Source organism: Podarcis muralis, chromosome 9, assembly GCF_964188315.1.
Source record: "Podarcis muralis chromosome 9, rPodMur119.hap1.1, whole genome shotgun sequence".
NCBI classification, from domain to species: domain Eukaryota; kingdom Metazoa; phylum Chordata; class Lepidosauria; order Squamata; family Lacertidae; genus Podarcis; species Podarcis muralis.
The window spans coordinates 80,320,726-80,333,513 of record NC_135663.1 but is presented as its reverse complement, the minus strand read 5'-3'; positions in this window follow the sequence as shown (position 1 = coordinate 80,333,513).

Here is a 12,788-nt window from a genome sequence, read left to right as displayed (position 1 = left end):
TTTCCTGAATTTTATTGGGGGAAACGTCACCAGTGTCCCTGTAAATTCTTCAAATGTTATATAAGCACATTCCATTTCAACATCATCCCATAAACAAATGCCATCACCGCCAGTCCAGTTAGGACATTACCAACTGTTCTGTCCTCAAAGATGGTTTTTCTAATCAGTTAAGAGGTTTCTTGTTCTTTTTATCAGACAGTTTACCCAGGGCTTTTGCATTCTCACATCAGTCCAGGTAAACAAAGCCTTGGACACAAGCATCCTCTTTGCACATCAAAGGTTTCATTAGCCAGGATCTTTCCACACGATTCCTTTGTCTCATCAAAAGTCAGCCTCACCCACAGGCAGCTCCTAGGCCTCAGCAAATCTGACACACAGCAGGGTTCCCCCCCCCCACCGCTGTCATTCATACTGGTCCCTTGTGACTGCAGTAGGATTTGCTGAATCTCCAGATTAAAAACTTTAAAGAAAATACTTGACCAAGGGCTAGAAAACAACTCCGCCTCACCACAAACTTCAATATTCAGTGTTGTTATTGGCATCTGTCTGCCTCTCAGCTCCATGACGCTGACTGGTCTCTATTCTGAACTTAAAGATGGAAAGCGTAATGCTGGTGGTCAGAAAAGAGGTTTAATTTGTTCTCAAGGAAAATCTAAAAAATATAGTACGGTAGAACCTCGGGTTGCGAACGTGATCCGTGCAGGAGGCACATTCGCAACCCGCAGCGTTTGCAACTCGCACACGCGGGTTGCGATTCAGCGCTTTTGTGCATGCGCAAAATGTGATTTAGCATTTCTGTGCATGCACGAGCACCGAAACCCTGAAGTAACCCGTTCCGGTACTTCCGGATTCAGCACTGTGCACAACCCGAAATTGCGTAACTTGAAGCGTCTGTAACCCGAGGTACCACTGTATAAACACTGACAATTGGGAAACACTGGCCTGCGAGTGCTCCAATTGGAGAACAGTCTTTGCCAAAGGTGTCATGGGCTTTGAAGACACTCGAACTCAGGGAGAAAGGGAGAAATGTGCTAAGAGGAAGGCATGTTTGGAAAACCCTCACCGTGATCAACTCCCGCCCAGAAACTTATGTCCCCACTGTGGAAGGACGTGTGGATATAGAATTAGCCTTCACAGTCACTTACGGACTCACTGTTAAGACCATGTTCATGTAAGACCATCTTACTTGGTGATTGCCAGAGAAGAAAAAGTTGGCATCTGTCTTTCTTTCCATCTTTAAGTTCAGAATAGAGACCAGTCAGCGTCATGGAGCTAAGAGGCAGACAGATGCCAATAACAACACTGAATATTGAAGTTTGTGGTGAGGCGGAGTTGTATATGTGCTTATTTGAAATATATATATACATATATATTTCAAATAAGCACATATATATGAAAAAAGGAACAACAGAAAAAAGGAAGAAAAGAAAAAAGAAGAAAAAATAAAGAGAAAAGAAGAAGAAAAGTTGGAAGAATTTCTTTCAAGTTTATTCTACAAATATCTCAATATGAAAATAATAATAAAATTTCATTGATTGACTTCCATCGCTTAAACTGCACTTCCTATATACATTTTAAGCAAGATTGTATCTGTTATTCTGTATTTTTCCCATACAATCTCACACAAATGTTCTAACCAATAAGTTTTCTAAATCTTTCATAAATCTATTCTAAACACAATCAATACCTTACATTTAATCCTTGTCTACATAAATAATCATTTAGATATTTCCGTTGTTTCTGGATAAAATTTTTTGGTTTTTGTCTTTTCAAATCAGTCAACTTTGCTAATTCCAAGTATTCGCATAATTTATTCAACCATTCTTCTTTGGTTGGAACATAATTTCCTTTCCAATTATTGGCTATCAACATTCTCGCTGCTGTTGTCAGCAAGAAAATATTAATTATGTCAAAATTTAAATTGCGTTTAAATATTGTGTTTCAGTTGGGTTTGGGGGTAAAGGGCAGAACAACAACAACAGTTGGGGCAGTGGCGTAGGGAGCCTCAGTGGCGCCCGAGCAGCTGTGTCCCTCCCAGGCACCCTCCAGGTGGAAGGCAGCTGAGGGGGAGGCGGTGGGCGGACACCAGCCCTGTGCTGCTTTTTGGGGCAGCATGGGGCCTGCAGGGCACTCGAGTCGGCACATCGCTCCCAGGCAGGTGCCCTCCAGCTGGAGGGTGCTCAGAAGAGACTTGGTGGCTCGGGTGCACTGCAGGGCCAGTGCCACTCACAGGGCCAGCGTGTGCCGGTGTGTGTCCTCCTTGGCTGACCTCTGGCAGTTGGGGGGTGCAGCACTTGGTACGCGGGGAGCCTAGCCCTGGGCCACGCTGCTTTGGGGAGTGGCGCTCTGTGGCGCCTTGGGATCCACCGTGCCACCGCCAAAGGTAAGTGCCGCCGGGGGCACTCCGCCCCCTCCAGTTACACTGTTTAGGTGGGGAGCTTTATCCTCCAAGTCATCTGAATTAGGCACTCCTAGTTTAATTTTTATGAATGATAAGCCGCCAGGAGTGGCTTCCTCTCTTGTCCTGGCAGAGCTCCGTGAACCTGCCCTGTGGAGCAAGCAGCCAGGTAGCATTCTCTTTCTGTCTCTTTCTGTCTCCCGCCCCCCACCCAAAAAACCAGGCTCCAGACACAAGGATCATTAGAAATGATGTCAGAAGTTTTTGCCCAATCCCAGTTCTCTTGCCATCCAGAAACATTTTTACAATTTCGTTTAAAGGGCTTATTGGGAAATGAAGTTCAAACATGGAAAAGAAAGAAAGGCAGCAATGCCCCTCAAATATTTTATTGGTGGGGCAAAATGACCTGGGCTCCTAGGAGTTGGCGCTTATGCCTCTGGGGGTGAAGCACCATTAAAGTGAGCTCCCCAGGGCGCAAGCCTTGGCAATGTATCTGGAGGTCCTGGGCTGCCCAGATGACAAGACCCCCATCCCGGCCTCACTGTTGTGGTCCAAAGGAAAGCAGAGCAATGCATTTGGCACCAGCTTGGCTACAGGTGTTGCTGGACGGAGTCGTACAAGCAGTGGCAGAGGAAGGCTCTCCAGCACCGAGTGCAGGGTGTCGAGGGGCGGGGCAAACAATCCACCGGGGGGGGGCAAACCGTCTGGTGGTGCACATGCAGCACCCATATGGGCAGTATGCACACGCCCTTGGCCACCCTACAGCTAGGGGGGAGGCAGCAGGCGGACAGCGTGGAGCTTGCAGGTGCCCGAGACACGTGGCTAGAGCGTGCTGCAGGCCCCGCAGTGAGTGCCGCCCGCCATTTTGTCACCCCCCCTCAAGGTGACACTTGGGGCAGGCCACACACCCTACCCTACGCCCCTGCATACAAGGCACCACCCAACCGTCTTAGGGACTCCAGTCCAGATTTGCGCAGGGCTTACTCCTTAGCCTTTTCTTCTCCTGAAGAAGCCTCTGCGAGGCAGTGGAGCTTTGGTATCAGTTTTCCTTTTGCTAGTTGGCTACCTTCCCAGGTTGACAAGCCCCATCTGCCCTCCACTCCCCTCTACAGCACATGCAGAAACCACCTTCTTGACCAATGGACCCACTCTTGGTCTCCTCCGCTCAATCCGCTGGAGCAGGGGAAGTCCGTAACTCACTCAGAGTTTGAGACCCACCAGCTCCCCTCACCTGGTTTAGCCAGCCAGTCGAAGCCGTTCCTGGGGTATGGCTACTGTCGCCTGTGGACAGGTTCTAGGAGCCACAGGTGAGAGTTGAGGGCAGGATGGGGACCAAAGGTGGAGAAACTACCCCAGAAGACAGATTGTAAGTCCATGTATAAGACAGCATAGTAGTAACCTACTTTGAATTTCTGCTTTGGCTCTTGTGGTCCTCTTGGGCCTCATTCTGAAACCACGGTTTCCTTCTCCTTTTTTCTAACTTATTCTGCCTCAGGGCTTGGTAGTATTTCTAGCTCCTTTGCAATCTCAGCAGCATCTATCAAAACTTGTTGAAAATCCACATCACACCTGCAGGCCAGAAAGTAATTATTGGCTTGCAATTGGCTTGTAACTGGATTTAAAGGCCCAATGTGAGCAGCCCTATGGCAAACCAGCCCCAGATAACACACTCACACCTTTGCTCACCCACCTTACAGATCCATGTCTTTTTGCCAGGGCAGTGCTGAAAAGTACTGGATTCATAATCATTTGCAATTCAGTCAATGGAGACAGATGTAGTCTGTGATTTGATTTTTGAGGGTGCAGCCCATGGGAAACAGTTTCAAGATGGTATGCTTTCCTCGATCCAAGATGCTCACCTGCATGTATCCTTTCTCAGGCACTCCATTCTCTCTCTCTCTCTTTTTGTCACTCTCTCCTCTCTCCTTTCCTCCCAGCCATTCAGCTTCTTCCCAGTCTCCCGGATTGTTCCTTTCCCTTCCACCCACTCTTCTCTCTGTTCAGCTGCCTGGGAGGTGATCTGAGTCTTGAAAAGCACATAGAGCTGAAAGAGGGAGTGAGAAAGTGTGTTGCTCGCTTCCCCATTTTTCTCATTCATTCTCACCACCTCAAAATGAAGGGGGTGGGGTGGGGGCTCTCAGACGCTTCATGGGCACGAAGGGAAGTCCTTAAGGGTGATTGTGCACCTGCAGACCCCAGGGTGAGGATCTCAGAAGTGCTGCCCTCCAAGCTCAGCCAGCCCTCTAACTGCAATCCACAGGAGGCTGGTTTGTGTATCACTTAAGAACTTGCACCATGAAAAAGTGATGTCCTTGAAGTGAATTAACATGGAAGTTCCATTTATGGTCTCTGGTGCTTGTTGGCTGATTCACATAATGAGTCTTCACCCGATTCTGCAGTCATCAAGTGATGAATATGAATTAGGGGTGTTAACTTACCAGAAAAAGGCACCTCTAACAGCTGTTGCACAGAGACTGTTTGAAAAGTCAGCAGCCCTAACATGAATGTATAATCCAGCCCCAGCTGCCCCTTATTCTGTGCAATCCTAATTATAAATGCATTGTAGTAAGCTGCTCTGAGCGAGGTGAAATCGAGGACTGGGTCCAGCTAAAGAGACATAAAGGAGAAGCAGGGAAGGCCAAACTGTACAAACTGGGATGGAGCTTAGACATGCAGCATGACAGTGAGCGGTTAGAGAAGAACATGGCAGGCCACTGAAGATCCAGGAAAAGGTTGTCTAGTTTCCATAGCAACTGCTGCATCACATCATTTTATTCAGTTCAAAATAACAAGATGGTTCTAGATGAGACAATAATTAGGAAGGAATTTTAAAAAAATACCAACAAAAGAAACAATACTAACAAAATTCAGCTGAGATTCCATTACTGTGGAGCAATACCATTTATGTTTCTAATACTGTACCTAGACTTCAATTACATTGCTTCTCTCTTACATCATCAGTTTTAAAGCACATCCAGATATTCTGATATCGTTCCTGTACCTTTCTATGTCTATATGCTCCCCCCCCTTTTGACACAGCAAAGTTTTAAGCGTAAAGGGGCGGGAGAGTAATGATAAGTCGTTTTGAGAATTTCATATGGAATTCTGCTGCCACCTGGTGTTTAGCTGAGCCACAGACATTATTTATGCTACTAAGTCTTTTCAAGACACTGTCTCTTCCAGAAAGACTGCTTAAACCAAGAATCCAGGACCTGCATGTGACTGTGCTCCACAGAAGTTATAAATTTGTGACAAAGGCATCACCCTGGTCTGTAAGCAGGTCTAATGCTGCACACGGTTGCTTGTGTGCATGATCTGTTCCTTGTGATGCTTTTCCACATCTGGAACTGCTGCTGTGCAACAATGCAGTTGTTAGGAGTTACTCATTCAGAGAAAGAATAATATACCTCTTCAAAGCGCTTGATGTGAGTTAGTTCAGTTATACTTACAACCCTTTGAGAGAAACCAGAATTATTATCTGCACACTGCATGCGGGGGCTGAGGTTCCCAGTAGTTTCTTAGATGATGCGAGACATGAAGCGGGGAGTTCCCAGCTCTCACTTTTAACCACTACTATGAAGGTCACTTAACTAGATTAATACCAACATATATGGGAGTAAAACAAGGTTGTGTTCTTGCCCCCACTCTGTTAAACATTCATATTAACTCCTTGGTTAAGATACTTTCTGAAACAAATTATCATCCACCTAAATTGTCAGGGAGATCCCTATCTATTCTACTTTACGCAGATGATGCAGGACTCCTGTCACTGTCGTGTGTAGGTCTGAGACAGCTATTAAGAGCTCTGATGCCTATTGTAATACTGAACAGCTGACAATTAATTATGACAAATCTAAAGTTTTAGTTTTTACTTGGAAACGGTGCAAACATCGCTGGCAAATCAATGGACATCTAACTGAACAGGTCAAAATTAAAAAATATCTGGGAATAATTTTCCAAGCTACCGGCTCCTGGAAAACTGAAGTGCAATAGCAAATGCAAACTCACTAATTTCTTTCTTCTATGTCAATGGAGGCCAGCATGTTCCCTCAGCAATTCAGGTGTTCAATGTTAAGATCTTGCCACAAATACCGTACGGAACACAAGAATGCACATTTAACCACTTTGAGGCTCTAGAATCTGTCTGAAGAAAATTTCTGAGAAGTGTTCTCGGCCTTCCAAGATGTGTGCCCAATGTACTTCTATGATTAGAGACTGGACAAATTTATACTGAATCTCAAATCTGGATACTGAAGATAAAATATCTCGGTAGTGGCGCCTGCCCTGTGGAACACCCTCCCATCAGATGTCAAGGCAATAAGCAACTATCTTACTTTTAAAAGATATCTGAAGGTAACTCTGTTTAGGGAAGTTTTTAATGTTTAATGCTGTATTGTGTTTTTAATATTCAGTTGGGAGCTGCCCAGAGTGGCAGGGGAAACCCAGACAGATGGGCAGGCTATACAGTGGTACCCCGCAAGACGAACGCCTCGCGAGACGAAAAACTCGCAAAACGAAAGGTTTTTTCGTTTTCGAGTTGCCTTGCAAGACGAATTTCCCTATGGGCTTGCTTCGCAAAACGAAGCTTGCCCCGGGGACAGCGGGTCTTCTCTTTTGAAGCAAGGGGCGGCGGGGAGATCGCTTCTCCCCACCGCCCCTTGCTTCAAAAGAGGTCTGCCCCCGGACCTCTTTTGAAGCAAGGGGCTGCGGGGAGATCGCTTCTCCCGGTGCTCCGAAGCGGGGTGGGGGGGCGGGAACACCTGCCCCAGCCGCCGGGCTTCGTAGCGCTGCTGCGAAGCCGGGCGGGGGGCGGGAACACCTGCCCCAGCCGCCGGGCTTCGTAGCGCTGCTGCGAAGCCGGGCGGGGGGCGGGAACACCTGCCCCAGCCACCCCGCTTCGGAACGCTGCTCCGAAGCGGGGTGGGGGGGGGCGGGAACACCTGCCCCAGCCACCCCGCTTCGGACCGCTGCTCCGAAGCGAGGTGGGGGGGGCGGGAACACCTGCCCCAGCCGCCGGGCTTCGTAGCGCTGCCGCGAAGCCGGGCGGGGGGGCGGGAACACCTGCCCCAGCCACCCCGCTTCGGAACGCTGCTGCGAAGCCGGGCAGGGGGCGGGAACACCTGCCCCAGCCACCCCGCTTCGGAACGCTGCTCCGAAGCGGGGTGGGGGGGGCGGGAACACCTGCCCCAGCCGCCGGGCTTCGTAGCGCTGCTGCGAAGCCGGGCGGGGGGGCGGGAACACCTGCCCCAGCCACCCCGCTTCGGAACACTGCTCCGAAGCGGGGTGGGGGGGGGCGGGAACACCTGCCCCAGCCGCCGGGCTTCGTAGCGCTGCTGCGAAGCCGGGCGGGGGGGGGGCGGGAACACCTTCTGAAGGCGGGCGGGGGGCGAAAGTCTTTGTCCCCCCTGCCTGCCTTCCCAGGGGCTTTTAAATCGCCCCGGACAGCGGAGAAGTCCTCCGCTGTCCCGGGGCGATTTTAAAATGCCGCCCGCCAGCATTTTAAGATCGCCCGGACAGCGGAGAAGTCCTCTGCTGTCCCAGGGTTTTTTAAAATGCTGGGGGTGGGAAGAAAAGCCCTTGTCCCCCCCCCCCAGCCTTCAGAAGAGGTCCGGGGACAGTCTGTCCCCGGACCTGGTCTGAAGGCGGTTTCCCTAGGAACGCATTAATTGATTTTCAATGCATTCCTATGGGAAACCGTGCATCGCAAGACGAAAAAACCGCAAGACGAAGAGACTTGCGGAACGAATTAATTTCGTCTTGCGAGGCACCACTGTAAATATATTATTATTATTTAAAACTGTTATTCATGTCTAAAGGCCTAGCCCTCTTGACCCTTACTGGCACATTTAAGTCAAGGTGGAAAAAGATAGTAAATGAGAAAGTACTAAATTTAGGATTCTGACAAAATGCTATTCTTGCCATGGGTTATGCAAAAGCCAAAGAAAATATACATCAACTCCCATCTTGTCTTAATTTTAAATTAACGTCTTACCTTGTTGTTGTTTTTACCATTTTAATATAATCATTTTATATTTCTCATTGTTTTTAAATATTCTATAATGTTTTTAACTCTACATTTAATTGTATACTTAAAATATTTTATTGTGTTTCATGTGCTGTGTTTTCTTATCTTCTCTACTGGTTATTAACTGAAATAAAAAGATAGAACTTCTGAGGAGTCTTTAAGCACTCAACTCTGGTTGGAGGTGACAAGGACGAGTCATTGAGCCTTGTGTTCAGGCAGGGAATTATGAAACTTGGCAGCATTCACTAATGACACCATGTTATCCATTAAGTCCTACCACTCCCCAGACCCCCTGCTAGCAGTCTTTCCCCACTTAGGAGAAACCAGCAACTGCAGGTAACTTGCTTACTCCACTCCCTTGGAACCAGGAATGGGGAACCTGTGGCATCCAGATGTTGCTGGACTCCAATTCCCATCAGTCCCAAGACTGCCTGTTCAGAGATGATGAGAGCGGTGATCCAACAGTGTTCAGAGGGCCAGAGGTTACCTACTTATCCCAACCCTTGGAGCTGCTCTGGCCAATCACTCAGTGGTTGCCTGGCCAACACTTATTTTTCCAGAGTACAAATTGGGTGGGAGGGAAGTGGGTCAGATGGGAGAGAAATGGCTTATATAAATACACTCTGGTTTTTGATGTATGGTGTTGTAATGCCTTGTTTAACCCCCCCCCCCCATTTCTCTCTCGAATAGAAACTAAGGGTAATTCAGCTATCTATACCTGACATTTACATAGCCAATATGCATTTAGCCTTTTTGGGGGAAAACTAAGGTGTTTTTTTACAAATAGTTGTATGGCTTGTAGTTTTCCCTTCCCTTGTTTAGAATGAATATAATGATTTTTTTTTAATATATAAAAAAGGAAGAGTGATTGGCTCCCCTGTGTGACTAGGAGTTTCAAGAAAAACTACAGTAACAACCATACTTTAAATCTTACAGATGTTAAAATTATCCGAGTTTTCTAAACATCTGGGTAGGCTTCTATGAACGAAAATGTTTTTAGCAGGCGCCGAAAAAAGTATTGTGAAGGCACCTACTTGATCTCAACAGCCAGGGGGTTCCAAAGTGTAGGTGCTGCCACACTAAATGATCAAATTATTACAAATGTGCGACAGGTATTATGTGGCACCTGTAGCGGTACCAATTCTGCTGACCGAAGCAGCTGAGTGGGTAAGGCGATCTTGTAGGGATACTGGTCCCAAGTTGTTAAGGGGCTCCTATACCTTGACCCTGGCCCAGTAGCAAATCGACAACTGGTGCAGATCTCTGAGCACAGGTGTCACATGCCGACAAGGCCTCACTCCTGTCAGCAATTGTGCTGCAGCATCCTGCACTGACTGCAGCTTCTGGATCAAGCAACAAGGAAAGCCCCCCACATAGAGCAGATGTACACGAATACAGCAAAGACAATTATACTTTCAAACCCAGATTGAGACCCCTCTGGTGCACAACTAAAGTACAGTGGTACCTCAGGTTACATATGCTTCCGGTTACAGACTCCGCTAACCCAGAAATAGTACCTTGGGTTAAGAACTTTGCTTCAGGATGAGAACAGAAATTGTGCTCCAGCGGCATGGCAGCAGCAGGAGGTCCCATTAGCTAAAGTGGTGCTTCAGGCTAAGAACAGTTTCAGGTTAAGAATGGACCTCTGGAACGAATTAAGTGCTTAACCCGAGGTACCACTGTAGTGCCCTGGGCAACCCATTGAAGTGCATCTTTCTTGTAAAAGTGTGCCTAAACGGCCTCAAAATTCTGCTGGCACCAGACCCACAAGAAATGGAGCCGGGCCAGGCTTTTGATGGTGCCCCCCTCGGCCACGGGGAAGCAGGGCGCAAGAAAGCGCGACGTGGGGATGCTGCCGCCGCCGCCGCCGAAGCCTGAGGCGCTCGCCTCACCTGGCCTCCGGGACTGGCTCCGGGCAAGGGGCGTTGCGCGGCCCACGCGGCTCCCGCCCCGCCAGCTGAGGGGCAGACCCAGCTTTGCCGGGCCGTCCCGAGGGGCGGCCCCCCCCGCCCTTCCGCCGGCCCCCTCCTCCCCGGGGAAGGGGCCGCAGGCGAGCCATTCCCGCTCCTGCAGCCGCCTCCCCCTCCCTCCCTCCCTCCCCGCGGGTTCCTCGGCGTTCCCCCCGCCGGCCATTTGGCGAGGGCGCAGCGGGCGGGCGGGCGCGCGTCTCCCCCGCGGCCGAGGCGGGACACGTTCCTCGGCTGCCTCCGACACGGGGCTGGGAGGAGCCGCCTGCGCGCCGCCGCGCCGACTCCGCCGTCCTCTTAAGGTGGCCTCGCGCGCCCGCCCTCCGCCATTCAGGGGCGGCGTCAGTGCTTGGGCGAAGCGGCCGGGTGTTCCGTGGCGTCTCCAAAAGGGCGCGCCTAGTCCTCATTGTTCCGGGAAAAATAAATACTGGCCGGCCTGCGGATCGCAACAGGTGCTCGCCTCTGGAGCCGGGCCCGCTCCCTGCCACGGAATATTGCTGCGCATCGAGACATCGATGCCTCCCTTCCCACTCAGCTCCAACCTTGCCGTTGTGCAAAGTGCGTCATTGCCTGCTTGCAGCAACTCTTAGCTGTCCTTGGCCTACTCAGCTCTTACAATACACACCACCGACCCTGCTATTTTTCTCCTTTGTTCTGCGCCGGTTTCCTCTCAATAACCTTGTTCACACGTGCAGCAGAATGCGGTGCTTGAAGTACTGGCACAACCAGAGATTCATTTTTGAAGGATTCCCCTCCCCTCTCAAAGAAGCCTTGCTAGCAAGACCAACAGGGGAAGAACGGGGGTGGAATCCCACCCCACCTCAGGAATTCTTGTGTGTGAAGGGAGCATTCAAAAGAGGACTCTACCATGTGCCCCCTAAAGTGGCACAGGCCACCCTACCCCCTGCCACTCATGTTGCTGCTGGTTTGGAGCAGCCCCTTGGTCACCTGTTTCCACTTGGCATTAGGAGGCAGCGGCTTTCAAACCTTCAGGGATTCTTTCTTACTACTCAGTTATGTTGTAGAAGGTTCAATGCCTATGATTATTGCTCCAGTATGATCTAAAACAGGCTTCCTCAACCTTGGCCCTCCTTGTAGTTTTGAGACAACAATTCCCATCATCCCTGAACACTGGTCCTGCTGGCTAGGGATCATGGGAGTTGTAGGCCAAAAAAAACATCTGGAGGGACAAGGTTGAGGAAGCCTGATCTAAAACAGCCCTTCAGATCATTCCTAAATCCTACCTGTGGCTGTACAAGGCTGAAGCTGGTTACAGTACTAGCTCCCCGTTGCCCAAACAGTCTGAATGAAAAAACAGCAACAATTTTCTATGTCCCCAGATAAATCCCATTCAGCCTTGGGTTAAACATACCAATTACCTCCAACATATTTTTGAATCAGCATTTGGAGATTATTCATCTCAAAATAAGCATTGGGCTGCTATCCTAAATAAAAGATACCACAAGGAGACACTCTCATCAGACACCCTAACATCACTTTTGGCCTAAAGTTTAGTTTTGTGAAGGGACGCGGGTGGCGCTGTGGGTAAAAGCCTCAGCGCCTAGGGCTTGCCGATCGCATGGTCAGCGGTTTGAATCCCCGCGGCGGGGTGCGCTCCCGTCGTTCGGTCCCAGCGCGTGCCAACCTAGCAGTTCAAAAGCACCCCCGGGTGCAAGTAGATAAATAGGGACCGCTTACTGGCGGGAAGGTAAACGGCGTTTCCGTGTGCTGCGCTGGCTCACCAGATGCAGCTTAGTCACGCTGGCCACGTGACCCGGAAGTGTCTCCGGACAGTGCTGGCCCCCGGCCTATAGAGTGAGATGGGCGCACAACCCCAGAGTCTGTCAAGACTGGCCCGTACGGGCAGGGGTACCTCTTTACCTTTTACCTTTTTTGTTTTGTGATAAGGTGTTCCAAGTGGCGCTGCACTCAGGTCCACAACTATCTATAGGTATGGGGGGGGGGGACATGGGATGGGAACCCAAAACTAAGTTTCTGCTCATCCCAAATCCTCTGGGACTCTTTATCATCCTGCTGAGCACTTTTCAGTTTTGCAGAAGTAACTGTAAAGTAGGAGTCAACAACCTTTTTGGACCAGTGGGCACTTTTTGAATTTTGAGAGGCTGCTGTGGGCATCAGTTACAAAATGGCTGCCATGGTCATGTGGTGGCATAACAAAACGGGTGCATGGAGGGTTAGGCATAAAAAATTAGAGAGTACACTCTTGCTGCGTCTCCAGCTATCGCCTGCTGGTCTTCTTGTCTGTGCTAAATTGTTGAAATGAATTTTGTGCTTAAATCAGAGAGAATTTTCTTCCAGGCAAAAATTTGGGATGTTCTTCACTTTCCCCATGTATTGGCTTTGCTTCTTTATTTTAACCACCTGAGACTTCTATCCT